Source organism: Marmota flaviventris, chromosome 10, assembly GCF_047511675.1.
Source record: "Marmota flaviventris isolate mMarFla1 chromosome 10, mMarFla1.hap1, whole genome shotgun sequence".
In the NCBI taxonomy this organism is placed as follows: domain Eukaryota; kingdom Metazoa; phylum Chordata; class Mammalia; order Rodentia; family Sciuridae; genus Marmota; species Marmota flaviventris.
This window is the reverse complement of record NC_092507.1, coordinates 31,268,237-31,284,198: the sequence shown is the minus strand read 5'-3', so window position 1 is coordinate 31,284,198 and position 15,962 is coordinate 31,268,237. Positions and strand designations below refer to the sequence as shown.

The 15,962-nt window shown below is 39.2% G+C and overlaps 1 protein-coding gene across 13 annotated transcripts in view; it reads left to right on the top strand.

The window, feature by feature from the left end:
* Positions 1 to 1,540: 1,540 nt before the first annotated feature.
* Positions 1,541 to 15,962, top strand: part of LOC114094371 (polycomb protein SCMH1) — a 209,802-nt gene continuing 195,380 nt past the window's right edge. For 12 of the 13 annotated variants that reach the window (XM_071617739.1, XM_071617737.1, XM_071617738.1 and 9 more), the window contains exon 1: positions 2,172 to 2,341. The gene's annotated coding sequence lies outside the window, so the exon portion shown is untranslated. Of the gene's footprint in view, positions 1,839 to 2,171; positions 2,342 to 15,962 lie in introns of those variants that run through there. The other variant, XM_071617736.1, reaches the window with a different exon arrangement.

Sequence of the window (15,962 nt, the reverse complement as noted above, 5' to 3'; positions counted from 1 at the left end):
ACTGATTTGTGTTCATAATGAGTTTAGAAAATATTAAATTTCTTTCTGTATACTTAAATTAGAAAGGCAATGAAGTTTTAAATATATTTTTACAAGATATTCATCTGACATAAACATTTGGGGGGAACATATCTTAAAAAAAAAAAAAAAAGCTTCCCAGACAGCAGACATTTTGACACAACTGTTTCCCTCTCACTCATCTGAAGAGCCCTAGAAGCATGTAAAGGATATTCTGGGCTGTGCAGTCTTGGGGACTCTGCCAGGGCTCTCATGCCCACCTACACCATCACTGATAACCTGTTCCTTTCCTCCCATCTGCCTGGCTGACTTGATTACTTCTCAGAAAGTGGGCAATAAGGGGAGGTCACAGTGTTCTGGGTCAAACAGCAGCTGCCACAGAACCCAACAGCAGAACCCTCCCTACACAGGGGTGAAGTGGAAACAAAGGTGTAAAACGGGGCACCTGACCTGCAGTGTGTCTGGTGGAAAGGCAATACCAAATCAGGAATAATGACCAATCATCTGGATCCCAGCTCTGTAGCTCATCAACCCTGCATTTCCATGTTTTTATCCCTTTGCCTTGAAAGCCTGCCAGGGGCAGGAAATCATCCCTCAGGCCTAACTAGGGTCTTGAAAGCTCTTTCTGAAATGCAAATCTGAGAAGGTCATTTCCCTAAGTAAAACTCCCCAAGAGCTTCCTATTGCCTAGCAGGCATTCATAAACCTTGCAGTCTCAAGACTCCTTTCTATTCTTAAAATACTACAGAAGACTTCAAAGGACTTTTTTCTATGCAGTGTGTTTCTTCTATATTTACCATATAAAATTAAAACTGAAAAACTTAAATTTATTCGTTAAAAATTACAATAACAAACCTATTACATATTAGCACAAGCACATTTTTCAACGAAAAAAATCATATTTTCTAAGACATAAATTAATGAGAAGAGCGGTGCTTTACATTTGTGCAAATTTCTTTCAACACCTGGCTTAAACGAAGACAGCTGGATTCTAAAATCTACTTCTGTATTTAATCTGTTGCGATATCATATGTTCTGTGGAAAGCCTCGCTGTACACTCATGTGAGAATGACAGAAAAAAAAGTTGGATTGGGACAAAAAACCGTTGTTTTTGTTTGCTGGTGTTGTTGTTTTAGTTCACTGACCCCTAGAAGGGGTCACCCGGGACCACACTGTGAAATCTTTGACCTACAAAATAAAATCGAAGCTCTCTACCTAGACGTACTAGGTCCTCCTTTCACCTCCTGCCTTACTTTCCCTCCCTACCTGCAAGGGCAGCAGCAGCGTACCCCAGGTCTCTCACATGCTCCCACACCAGTCCCTGCAGCTAGCTGTCCCTGCCACGCCTTGATACCTTGGCACTCAACCTTCCCTCTGCCTGAGATGAGCTTTCCCTGCAGACTCCTTCCAGAGCCAGCTTGCATGTCTTTGGCTCCAGGAGGCCTCCGGGGACCCACCCCTGCAGGCAGAGCACAAGTGGACAGGAGTCTCCGCACGTCATTTGCTAGCTGCGCGACTTGCACAAGGAGCGTCACCTGCCTAGACTTCAGCTTCCCCACTGCTGAAACGACGTGGCGGTGAAACAGAACTGTAGCGAAGAGCCCTGGGCGCATGACCCTGTGCACCGAGCGTGGCACGCCAAGGCTGCCCGCATAGCCGAAGGGACTGCGCCGGAACCGCTTATACTCACTCGCTCGGCCCTCGGCCCTCGGCCCTCGGCGCTGTGGCCTGGGCTTGACGCGCACTAACTTATATTTTTCCTCCTACTAGCCCTCGGGGTTAAGCGCCAAGGTGTCAGAGAGGACCTCGCTGGAGCGGAGGTGAGAAGTAACTCGCTCAAGGTCACCACAGTCAGCTGCCGGCGGGGCGGGGCGGGGCTGCTCGCAGCCAGCTGCCCGCGGCCGCGGGATTCGAACCCCAGCCCTCTGCGCGCGCCAGTTTACCGGTGCGTGAAACGCCAACTAGACAGTGGGTCGGGCGCCGGCCGGGCCGCGGGCGGGAGGCGCTGGGTGGCCGGGCGGGGTCGCTCCCTCGGCCGCCCCTCCCCGCGCGCCTCGCCGTCCCGCCCGCCGGCGCGAGCCCAACGGCCCAGGCGCGCGCCACCTCGCGGCGGGAGGCGCGGGCGGGGCGGGGCTGGGGAGCCCGCGCCCCCGCCCCCTCGGCCGCCGCCGCCGCCTCGGTGGAGCCCCCCGCCGCCCGCCCGCCACTCTCCGGAGCCGCCCGCCCGCCCCCTTCCCGCGTCCTCGCTCGCTCCCTGCGCAGCGGAAACATGGCGGCGGGAAGGGAGTGAGCCGCCCCGTGCCCCGCGCCGCCGCGCCCGCAGGTAAGCGCCTCGCGGCTCCCGCCGCCCGCCGAGCCCGTGCCCTGAGGGGCCGCTGGCCACCAGAAGCCGGCGACGGACCTGCGCGGCCGCTGCGCCTGCCCTTCCCGGCCCCTGCCGCCTGTCCGTCTGTCGCGGCGGCCTGCGTGTCCGCGGCCCTGCCCTGGCCGTGTCAGCCCAGCCGCGAGCCCCGGCGGCCCGCGCTGCGTGTGCGTCCGGGCCCAGGGTGGACCCTGGAGCCAAGCACAGGGGCCTTGTGGAGGGTCGGCCTCGCGGGGCGGCGGGTGCGCGGTCGCTGCGTCCTGGCGGCCCGCGCCGGGGCGGTCTGGGGAAGGGCGGGCAAGAGTCTGCGTGATGTCTGTCTGCGTGGGTCAGTTGGACTGCCCAGCTGCCGGGGGTGACAATGCCTGCGGTGCTGGCGGCCGGTCCCTGGTCCCCGGGCAGGCGAAGACCGAGGGTCCTGGGAGCGAAGGCCTGGAGCTGTCAGCCAGGGATCTCCAGGCTGGGAGAACTCACGTGTGCCACCTGCCCCTGCCCGGGGCCCCGCCAGAAGCGGCCCTGGAGAGCAGGTTTCAAACCCCAGACGGGGCCTGGAGCAGCTAGCACCGAGGCCAGCCAGCAGCCCTGGAAGGCTGGACACGTGGGCGCAGCACTGAAAGGGGTTGGTGAACCCAGAACTTCTGCAGACAGGAAGGGAACTGAAAGTCATCCAGGGTCCCTTTCACCCATCCCCATGCCAAAGTATCTTTCAAAATCCCGAGTAGTACCCTAGAAATTGGACGTATTTGGACAATTCTTCCATTGATGGAAAGCTGATCTGCTCCCAGGGAAACCCATTCTGTATGTACCTTCACAGATTTGATTATAGCTTGACAGAAACAAGAATGCCTCCCATTCTTCCTAATTCTTTTCCCTTATGGCCAGCTGTTAAGATATCTGAAGGTAATAATCACGTCCCCTGAGGCTTGTCTTCTCTTGGATAATTCTCTGATCCACTCCCTGGATGATTTCTCTTCAAAGATCTTGATGTGACCAAAGAGATGAAACCTTGTTAAGTTTTTATAGGAAGGTCCTTGGCCCCAAGGATTGGCCTGCTATAATAAAAAGTACTTTCCCTTCCTCATTTCTGTGCTGTGTTTTGAACTTGAAAAAAAAAAAAAAATAGCCCTCCAGTAGTGATTGTTCTCAGGAGCTGAGATTCTATTTCGTGGAAATTTTCACATTCCCCCGCCTTTAACAAAATGTCTAAATGCTTTATCAAACAAACTAATGTATATCCAAGGGGTTTAAACTGTAATGTGCCATGTGAATTGAAGAGGTTATTATTTTTACTCAGAAAGAGATCGAGACCTAGTTTGGTGCCAAACTACAATTTAATATTTGGTTGGAGAGGAAAATGCTTTATTACACTGAACTCTTTGCTCCTTTTCTGCCAGCAGAAGGCCCCATATTGATATGAAAAAGAACAACTTTTTTGTTGCTCACTTAACAGCATTATTTTTTACTTTTTAAAAATCAGTTAGCTTTTAGAGGTAAGTGGGGTTAAATTTTATTTTAAAAAGGTTCTTTCACCAATTTCCTAAACCCCTGCCTAAACAACTCTGCAAATTAATAATTTCTGAAACTCAGCAGGGATGTGATGGCCTTGTAGATAAAATCTTGTATCTGGGGCCCTGTTCAAGTTTTAAGCAAAGTTTCACTGTTTTTATGACTGAGATAAGCATATACCAACAGTCAGAATTGGCTCTTTATCTTTGTTCTTAATGTCTTCATTTTTTAAATTGGTAAGTGGTTTTGAAGTTTGCAGCACATATGTCAAGTTTTGATTTCTAGTTTGTGCAAATGTGTTTCCCTTTTATGTAAGTTGGGTACATTTTTGTATAGCACCATTCAGTGCAAAACTCTACAGATCCAGAAAAGACTCTGAACCTTCAAAGAACTTGGAGTTAAAGTTAGGAGAAACTCACCAGTGAGAAAGCACAGAGAACATTCTACTGAAAAATTAAACCTACTGTATTCTTTTACATTTATATACTTATTATAGGTAATATGTTCAGCACTATGCTATGCTCTGTGCTTAGCTGAGCATACAAAGATGAATACTAATCTTTGTGGAGCTGGCAAATTAGATGCTTAAATTGGTCATTTTTGGAATGAAAAAATAAGAGCTGCGCATATGATGCTGTGATTGACCCAAAGTTAGTGCTTTTAGGCTAGCCTAGGAGTTGAGGGAACATTTTGGGAAGAGATGATACGTGACCCAAATCTTAAATGATAAGTAGGAGTAAGGTAGGCAAAGATGAGTAGAAAGTATATGTCAAACAGAAAACTGATTGAGTAGAGGAATCAGTGTGAGAAAAGAAATGGCTTGTGTAATGAACCACAGCAATTTGGGACTGATAAGAATATAATAGTAAACACAGAAGTGTAAATTGTGAGGCTGGACATACAGGCAGAAGCCATACCATTCTGGGCCTTTTATGTATAAGAATCTTGAAATTAATTCAGTGGGTGATATTTTAAAAATAAGACATGGTTGACATAGCATTTTTAAAAAGTGGTCATAGGAGAAGAGGAAAGGATAATTTGAAAAAAATCTGAGGCTTTGTGATTGGATGTGCATGTGAGAGAATGAGAAGTCAGGTTTTTAGCTTGAGTGATCAGGTGGATGGTGGTAATATTGGCTGAGACAGGAAACAGTGTACAATGAGTTGTTTTGGACTTGAAGATTTTGTGATTGCTTGAGTTAGTTCAATGAGTAAATTTAGTGGAAGTAAGCTGGGTACTATAGTCAGAAAATGAAATATTAATTTATTATTAACATGAATGGGGCAGGAGTTGTGGCTTAGTAATAGAGCGTTTGCCTAGCCTAGCATGTGTGAGGCACTGGGTTTTATTATCAGCACCACAAATAAATAAGTAAAAATAAAGGTTCATGAATAACTAAAAAAAGATATATACATATATATATTAATTATATATAAACTGGAGTTAAGTTGTCTGATTTGGAGCTGTTGTAGGTAACAGCTAGGTCTCTGTGTGTGGGTAGCTGAAATACAGTAGAAATTAAGGTCAGCAAAGCTGAGTATAGCAAGGAACTCTGAGGCTGGTATATATTGAAACCATGATGTGTGGATAGTGAAGTGATTTAGGATGGTGGGATGTGGGGAAGAGAGGAAGATTGTGACCCAGGTGCAGTAAAAATAGGAATTAATCAGGAGGGTGGTAGATGACAGATGAGGAGGTGGGGTGGAGAATGCTATAGCCAGATGGTGCAAACCTCAAAGGAGGAGGAGTTTTTAAACATGAGTGGAAAAATAATGGTTTTTGACTGCTTTCTCCTGCAAGCAGAGTTCTTATCACTTCATCTTTATTCAGGATTCATATTAATCATTCTCTTTGCTCTGAAGAGTTTGTTCTTAGTTTTGAAAAGTAGGAGGGCAATACCCCGTATCAATTTTTTCTGCTAATATGTAATGACAAAAGGTTTTCCTCTGATGATTAGTGGGTGGACAGGAAACAGATAAATCAGTGAGGATCTACCCATGGTCACTGGGCAGAGTATTTCAGAAAGTGCCAAGGTTTTAGATTTAGAAAGATTAGGATTCATATCTAGACTCTTGTCATTTACTGGCCTTATGACTGTAAGTGAATTGTTTAGCCTCTGTGAAATTCAAGGTCCTTATCTGTAAAAAGAAAATTCCTTTTTCATAGGGTGTCATAAAGATTACATTAAAAATATATATTCACTGGAAAAGCAACAGACATCTTACAGTTGCAAAATAATGTTGGTTCCCTTCCATCTAGCTTTAAGAGGCTTATGCTCTGCCAGAAGAAATGAAAATTTTTTCATACTTACCTAAATTACAAGGCATGATATAGTATGTACTCTAAGAGAAGTAAAATCAGAAAGATTTAAAAGTTCAGAGGAAAAAGCATCATTTCTCAACATTTGGAAACAAGGTTATATTCTAGAAGAATTTCATTTGGACCTTGGAGAACAAATTTCAATAGACCAAGAAAGAATTTAGTTAGAGATGCAAAGTAAGGTCAAGTATAGAGTATGTTTGTTAAGAAGTAATAGCTGCCACAAGTTTGAGTATTATATTTACGTAAGTCAGTAGTATAATATGTAGCTAAAGAAAAGGTGTGGGACCATTCATTATATTACAGATATGAAACTATGAAGTTTGGATTTGACTCTAGATATACTAGAGACCATAGCTTATACATCCTCTCCCTACCTCAGTTTACTATGTGTAAAATTTATAGTCATTAATTCAGAACTTCAGATTCTTTTTCTGAAGGATACCAAATAAGAAATTCCACATTTGAAAGTAAGTTACTATGTAGGCCAATTTTAATTTTTAAAAAATAACCACTAGGATTTGTTTTGAATCTGTAGTTTAATCTTTGCAGTCACCTTGTTTAGTAGACTTAGTGGAGTTAAGAAATGTACCAGATCTCATCAATAGAAAATGACCAAAATGCTCTGATTTCTTTTTCACTTCACCTTACTTATTTAGATTTGAAAAGAAGCCTGGGTTCCTCAGTGTCACCAAAAATTAACTGTACAACTGGAGACAGATCACTTTGACTTTCAGATCTTCAGTTCTCTGACTTACAAAACAAGGGAAGTTGTAGCTGTTAAATTTAAGAAAGATGGCATGTTCAAGTCGTTCACACAGTGTTTTTCACATGTTAGGAACAAAAATGTTGGGTCCCTACCTCCCTATTTGTAACTGATACCTTTGTCAAGGCCTTAATGCTAACTGTAGCCAAGACATATTTTCTAGAACTAATTATTTTGATAACTTTATGGCTAAATAAACCCAGCAAGTCTTATCACCTTATCTTTGTTCCAGCCTCTTCAGTCATCTTTCATCTTCTGAACTGTTATTCTTGTGCTTTTCTGGCTTCCTCTTCCTCTTTCCCAACTGTTCTTGTTTGCTCTTTCTCAAACTTTTCCATTTTCTCTCTCAATCTCCTGTTTCCTACATTGTTAACCATTTTACTAGTTATTTTTGTGTGTCCTGACCTTAAGTTGAAGCCAGGCTTCTTCAGAGACCTGAAGAGCATATTGTTTGCTCTGAATCTCTTTTAAATGGTTGCAATGGATGCAGCTCATTCTACTATATCCCTCCAATCAAGAGAGTAGGGGGAGAGGAGGATAACTAATATTTTACACATCACTATCCAGGTATCATCATCTTAAACCCCCATGCTCCCTGGCATGAGGGTTATATCATCCTCATCTTCTGATAAATAGATCATTACTTTTAAATCTTTTATATCATGGCACACACATGATCTGCCTTCCCACCTCAATTATTGTCCTCATCCTGATTGACTCCAGTGTTCACGTGGATGATTTCTTTCCCAACATGTTGCCCTCTTCAACTCAAGTGATCATCTCTTTAGCTAATCGACTTCCATAGTCATGCCATGGACCTTGTCATTCAGAGATGGTCCACCTCTGAAATTACACATGAAGGTATGCAGCTTTGTTCAAAATTTCTTCTCCTACCTGAACTTTGATTTTTCCCACTACTAGGTCTGTTCTTTGCCCTTATCAAAATCTATATTCACTCACTTCCCACTATAGTTTGATTATCTTAATCCACCACTATTTTGTTTATTCTCTTGCCATTATCCTTTATTCTCATGCTCCATTTTTCCTGTTCCTGTCTGGGCAATGTCCCAGACCTTGTTGAATCAACCTAACCCCTCTTTTCTTGCCTATATCAGTTCTATTTAACCCTGCTGGAGGAAATACACATAGTTAATGGATTGCTGCCATTGGGCTTTCACTACCTAGTCATTTCTGTGTCCTGTTTTCTATCATGTCTTATGTCAAACTTATTTTTTGATCGCCCTGTTTCTCCTCTTACTCTCAGCGTGTGTTGCCGCTTCTTAAAAGAAAAAGTAGAGATCATTAAAGGAGATCTGTCTTACTTGACTGCTAGCAATCTAAATTACTTAAAATTGTCTACTTATGCTTTTCTGCTTCTTCCTTTTACTTAAGGCCAAATCTCTGAGCCCCATCTTTTTGTTGCCTTCAACCTCTTTCTCTTTCTGCTCATTTTCTCTTTGTGTACATTTTCTTTTATATTTAAATCTGCTTAGAATTATTAATAAATCTTATTAACAAAATCAATCTTATAAATACCCTACCCTTCATACTCAGGCCTCTTGAATGTTTGTTTAAATTTGACATAAAAACTTTCTGATTCTTCTTTCTACACCCTGACTTTAGTTCTCCATCTGAAAGTGAGGATATAATAGCACTTGCTAGGTGCTGTAGCATCTAAAAGTTTTATGAAAAAAATTTTAAATGAGGTAATGTATAAGAAGAAGCGCAGGACAGTATCTAGCAAATTGTAGAATGCAATATATGTTATAATCATATATTTTTTCTTTTACCATTATTGCTAAAATTATCTCAATTTTCAAAATACTCCTGAGGAGGTAATAAACTCTTGACTTTACAGACGAAGGGAACTGAGATTTAAAGGTCTACAAATTTGCCCATTTCACACAGGAAGTGGGCAGAGTCCCTGGAACTTCTGTGATCAAAGTCATCAGTCTCCTCCTTGGTGCTGATAGGGACAAAACTGTGTGTGTGTGTGTGTGTGTGTGTGTGTGTGTATTGGGGGGCACTGCACAGCAATTTCTAGGCCTTTGCTGCATCATTTCACATTCCTGTTTAATGTTCTCTCTTCCTTAAAAACAATTTTTCCTCCCTTGGGCTTTGGTATACTTTTGTGGTTTGGTTCCTCCCTGGCTATTTCATTGTAAGTGTTCTTTGGGTGAGAGCTTCTCTTGCATGTCTTTGGTCCTAGGTCCTCTTACCTTCATTCCCTTAACAATCTCATCCACTCACTTGGCTTCTAATAGTGTCTGTGTACTAATGACTCAAATTTCTGTCTACGGTCAAGATACCTCTTCGGAGTCTTAGACTTTACCTTTTGCTGCCTATAGACAGCTTCATTAATAGTTATGCATGAAGTCTGGCAAAGTCATTGTGTCCCAAATTGTACCCAACATTTTTGTCACTTTTTCTACTTTACCTCCTCTCTTCCTGAGGGGTGCCTCTGGTTTAGAGAAAATTCAAGAGTTCATTCAGTGGTTATTGTTGATCACTTAAATAGAGAGGAATAAGAAATAAGACATAGTTCTTTTTCTCGGGAAGCTCACTATCTATCGAGTGGAGGAAAGTCAGATATGCTTAACTAACTCTTAAACGATATCAAGTTAAATGCTACCTAAGTGCATAAATACTGTAGAAATTCAGAGGCAGAGGAAAAATTCACTGATTTCTGGGATGGTTGTATAAAGCTTCCAAATTCATTGCCTGAGGAAAGCTCAACATAGATAATTTAAGGATGGAAGATGAGATAGAAAGTATGGGAATTTGGACATAGAGCTGCTTTGAGAATAAGAGTGAAAATTCATCCTTTTTTTTTTTTGTAAATCCTTGGAATATTATAAACTCTGTTTAGTAAGTTTTCATGGGATAGATCAATTCTAATTGTTTCTCAGTAGAAAGTATTATAGATTCAATTATCAGCAGTTTATTGGAGCATTCTTTTGAACATATGTTCTGCACTAGACACTTAGAAGACAGAAAACCAGGAAATATTTAGTGCTGTGAAAGCATTCATGGCCTATTCAGGGAGTCAAGAATGAAAATTATATTACAGTATAGTAATTATCATAGTAATGGTGATGTGCTGTGGTAGGATATCTATATATGTTATAGACTGAATTATATCTCCCCAAAATTCATATGTTGAAGATCTAACCCCTGGTTTTTCAGAATGTGATTATATTTGGAAATAGGGCCTTTAAGGAAATATTTAAGGTAAAATAAAGTCAAGGGTAGGCCCTAATTTGAGTCCTTGTAAGAAGAGATTAGGACACAGACATAAACAGAGGGAAAACCATGTGAAGATAGAGGGGGAGAATACAGCTATTTATAAGCCTATGAGAGTGACCTCAAAAGAAATCTTCTCTGCTGACATACTGATCATGGACTTCCAAACTTCAGAACTGAGAGAAAATAAATTTATTTTGTTTAAGCTGCGCAGTCTGTGGTATTTGTTCATAGCAGCCCTAGCAAACTAATACAGAATCCTTCTCTGAGAAGTTAATATCTGGTTATGCCTAGGAGTTGCATGGATAGTGTAGGTATAGTAGCAGCAGGAGTATGGAAGGATAGATAATTACGGTCACAGAGTATTAAAGGATAATGTCACATTTTCCTATATAATTTGAAATATATAATAATCTTGTTAGGTAGGATGCAAGGTCATTGTAAACCCTATTTTCTGATAAGAAACTAAAGTGCAGATGGAGTAAATGTTGTGTCCAGCTACAAAGAGTGTCAGGACTAACTCCTCATATCTAGGTCTTCTCCCTATAGATTTTGTGTGTTGTCCAGAATAACGCCTGGTCTCTTTAGACTGCCTTTTTAAAACCATGTGCTGTTTGAACCTCTTACTGTTTCTCCTACAAGTCATCATGAGTTAATTTTCTTAAAATTTGAAGCATGTGAAGGCCGCTGCATTATTTTTGCCTTTGTATTTACTATAAATAATATAATTGTTCCCTTTTAAAATGAAAGCCTATATATGTATATTCATTTTAACTACTATGCCTGTTGCTCATTGGCTTATTATGGGCTCATTCCCAAATATTATTTATTATAATTGCTTCACCTCATGCTTATGTAGATTTTTCATCTGAGACATTCAAACATGATGGAAATAAAGCTATTTTAGCCACTATGCCTTTGTTAAGTATAATAGAAAACATGAATTTGCATACTTGTTTTTGAAAATTTTAAGAAGAGGTCAGATGATTTAGAATTTTAGACTCCAGTCCTGATTATGTGGTGCCCTGATGTGTGTTTAGTTACCTCAAGGGACAATGAAAATCTCCAAATAAATAAAATTAATTAGTTTCTTTAAAAATTAATAAATTTGGGAGAATAAAAATTTATAAAATCTAACAGGCATAATTCTAACAGGTTTATAGTTCCACATTAAGGGAATATAGGAGTTTAGAAACATTGTCTAATTTCTTTGTATTTGTTCAGGTTTTCATTTGTTCATTCATTCAACAGTTATTGATGTATCTAATTGCTGCCATGCACAGTGTACTGTAACAAAGATGAATACTACAATTTTATTTTATTTTTTAAGCTTATAATTATTAATATATATTAATTGTATAAATTAATGGCAGAACACACTTATATAAAGCTTAAATTGCATTTCAACTGAATTATGAATATACAGTTGTCTACTCATTATTCTTTTTACTTTTTTATGAATCTGAACTATTTAATTAAATAGTATTTAAAGAAAATAATAGCTTATTGCCCTTTTTACGAGTGTAATACAAGGAGGAAGGGGGATGTAAAGAGATATTATTAGGATAAATCATATAAAATTTCTGGTTTTATAAATTTAAAATGGCCTAATATGGGTATCCTCATTCAGTCTAATATAACAAGTGCTCTGAAATATATTCAAAGTATTATGAGAATAAGAGCAAGAATGGTTGATTCTAAGACAGAGGAGGAAGGTGATCTTTGGATCCCTAGAGAAAGGAGGATGACATTTGAACTGGATCTTAAATGTTCAGATTCACACCTGGACCAGTCTGATTCAACCCCAGTGTTCTTTCTATTTCACCATGTACATTTCCTCAGCAGTGTTATATAATTTTGAGAGTATCAGTGCAGGCAGCAAGGTTTACTTAGGAGAATTGTCATATGTATTTTTTGACTGAATATATTCTATCTGACCAAACGGTGTAGGCAAACTAGAAAGATCCCTGATATTGTAGTTGGATATTAAAATGTCCCCCAAAGGCCTATGTGTTGAAGTCTTGGTCCTCAGGTTGGTGTTATTGGGAGGTGTTAGAACCTTTCAGAGGTGAAGCCTAGAGGAAGGTCTTTGGGTTATCTGGGGGTGTGCCTCAAAAGGGGATAGTGAGACCTTGACACCCCACTTCCTGGTTATGAGGAACTTTGTTCTGCCACCATGATGTCCTGCCACACCATAGTCCCAAAACAGGGCCAATTGATCATGGCTGAAACCACCCAAACTATGAGCCAAAATAAAACTTTCCTTTTTGTTAAACTAGTTATCTCATGTAAGCTGAATAGAAGAATGAAATGCTTTAGTGAATCAGAGTCAAGTTTTTTGTTTTAATTTGAGCAAATATATGAAATAGCTTCCTTGTTATGGTTGGTGCCCATATGTTAATAAATTGCAATATATATATATACTTTCAATCTTTGCCTGCCTCTACTTTCCCATTCTCAACCAACAAACATTTACCAACTGCTTACTAATGATACAAAGGAGAATAAGATAGGGTTTTTTCCTTCAGTTTATTATCCAAGTGAAAGTATTATTATTTAATTTCAGTGCTCTTCCTTACTGAAACTGTAACCCTAGTCTAATCAGGAGACAACCCTAGTCTAACAGCAGACAAATCCTGGCCAAGGAACAATTCTACAAAGTAACTGAACAGTACTCCTCAAAAACTATACAGGTCATCAAACAAGGAAAGCCTGAGAAACTGTCAGCCAACAAGAGCCAAAGACATGACAACTAAATGTATTATAATGCCCTGGATATGATCCTGGAACAACAACAACAACAAGTTAGGTAAAAACTAAGGAAGTCTGAATAAAGTGTGGACTTTAGATAATAATGTAGCAGTATTAGTTCATTAACTGAAACTAATATAATGTTCCATACAAATGTAAGATATTAAGGGAAACTGGGTGCAGGGCATATGGGAACTCTGAACTATCTGTATAGTTTTCTATAAATATAAAACTGTTCTAATAGAAATTATATGCTATTTCTTTGGGATTTAGTTAAAATACATTTCTTCATAAAATGACATTTCTAATATGGTAGAGTACTTTCATGAAGCAGACAAATTGTGGTCTACTGATTTATGTACCAAAGTGAATGCTAAGTGGATGTCTCATAAAATTTTTCCACTTCAGTATCATACATGTAGGTGCCAAAAAATATGCTAAGTGCTTTTCAACAGAGAGCACTGAGATAGATGCAAAAATTCGTACCACATATTATTGCTTGATAATTGAAAATATAGTACCATTATTTGGAACAAGTGTGGATAAATCCTCACCCTAATGTGTGAACAAAAATGATTCAGTTCATATTGGAATGCTTTTTATGTGAGTTGTTTGATACCAAAAAAGTATTTAATATCTATTACTGCTGTCTATGAATGTGAGTTGAATATTTTTTTTTCTGCAAATGCTTTATTAGTATGACTTTTGTCATATACTTAAGAGGAATGACCAAAGTCATACACAAGACATACTCTCTTTTTTAAGAGGAATGACCAAAGTCATACTCTTATGACCTATAATTTTATAAGTCTTGGAGTCTTGTGCATGAAAGGCAAGTGCTGTACCCCTGAGCTGTATGCCCAGCCCTTGGATTTAGTTTTAAGAACAAAACTTTAAAAGAAATCTCTTAATCACCAAGTTTATAGTTCTACTGAGTATCTTATCATCAGTTATAGTTATACCTATACGTAAAGAAAAAAATCTATCTTCAAGGACACATTCTGTAAAAACTTATCAAATGATCCTAGGAGCTCTCTCTCTACAGAAAGATTAGAAAATATTGCTAAACAAATATCAGTAGAACTGGCAATTGTCTTGTTTCTCACTCCAGAACCTACTCTCCAAACTCCCTAACTCTGAACTCTCAGATTTCTGTCACAACTCCAACTTAATTATGTAAGGCAGCTTTATTTAATGGCAAAGCAAGAATTTGTTATTTGGGCTAAATCATATCAACTGTCTCAATCAATAAAAGTAGGGTTGTTTTTATGCTGACCTTGACACTTGGGTGTTACAACTATCTTCTTGAGAATTGCTAGTTTAATTTGGTGAAATGGTGTGGGGTTTTGTTTGCCCCCTCATCTTAACTTCTTTTATTTCACTTATTTAATTTAAAAGTAGACAAAGGTTGTAAATATAACTCAGTGGTAGAGCACTTGCCTAGCATGTGCAAGCCCCTGGGTTCAATGCCCAGAACCACAAAAGTAGATAAGTAAGCAGATAGGGTAAACTGGATTGAATTAGAAGAGAATGCGACAAAGATATTTAAATTAATACATTTTCTTTCTTTTAAATTCAATGAAAGCTTTTGTTTATGAATTTATTTTGAAGTTCATATAAAAGAATTGGTTTCATTTTATTTTGTTTAACATGTATTAATTATATATTTAATAGGGTTCAATGTATTTCAATACATACATATAATAAGTGCCAATCAAATCTAGCCTCCTTTTATCTACTACCCATCCTCGCTTCCTATCCTCTAATAATCACTATTCTGTGTTCAAGGCTACTTTTTTTTTTTTTTTAATTTCCACATATGAGAGAGGACACATGGTACTTGTTTTATTGTATATGGCTTATTTTACTTAACATAATATCCTCTAGTTCCATCCACTTTATAGCTAAATAATATTCCATTATGAATATACAGCACCACATTTTCTTTATCCACTCATCCATTGAAGGGCACCTAGTTTGATTCCATATCTTAGCTATTACACACAGAGCCACAATAAATATGGGAATATGGGTATGCAGGTATCTCTTTGGGAGGCTGTTTGAATTTCCTTTTGATATATACCTAGAATTGGGATAGCTCTATCATATATAATATGATATTTTTAGTTTTTTGAGGAACCTTCATATTGTAGTTTGTGTCAGTTTACATTCTCATCAACAGTGTATGAGAGTTCCTTTTTCTCTATGTCCTTGCCAGCATTTTTTTTAATAATCTAACTAGGGTGATGGGATCTCATTACAGTTTTGATTTGCATTTCCCTGATGGCTAATAATATTGAACATTTTTCATATATGTATTGATAATTTGAGCTTCTCCTTTTGAGAAGTATATATTCAGATAACTTGACTATTTTTTTTTTAAATTGGATTACTTTTGTGTTAAGTTTTTTAGTCTTTTTATAAATTCTGGATATTAATTCTTTGTCAGATGGATAGTTGGTAGATATTTTCCTCCCTTCTGTAGATTGTCTCTTTAATCTGTCGATTGTTTCTTTGCTGTGTAGGTGCTTTTTAGTTTGATTTAACCCCACTTGTCTATTTTGGCTTTTGTTTTCTGTGCTTTGGGGATCATATCCAAGAATTCATTGCCTATACCAACTTCTTGAAATGTTTCCCCTATGTTTTCTAGTAGTTCAGATCTTACATGTAGGTCTTTGATCCATTTTTATTTGATTTAGGTATGGGGGGGTAGGGGGGAGGAGTCAAGTTTCAGTCTTCTGCATGTAGATATCAGTTTTTCCAGCACCATTTGTTAAAGAGTCTGTTCTTTCTCCAGTGTTTTTGGCACCTTTGTTGATAATCACTTGGATGTAGACATGTGGGTTTATTTCTGGATTCTCTGTTCTATTCTGTTGGTCTATGAGTCTGTTTTTATGCAAATACCCTGCTGTTTTGGTTACCATGGCTCTGAAGTACATTTTGAAATCAGGTATTGTAAAGCCTCTAGATTTGTTTTTTGTTTTTTTACTCTAGATT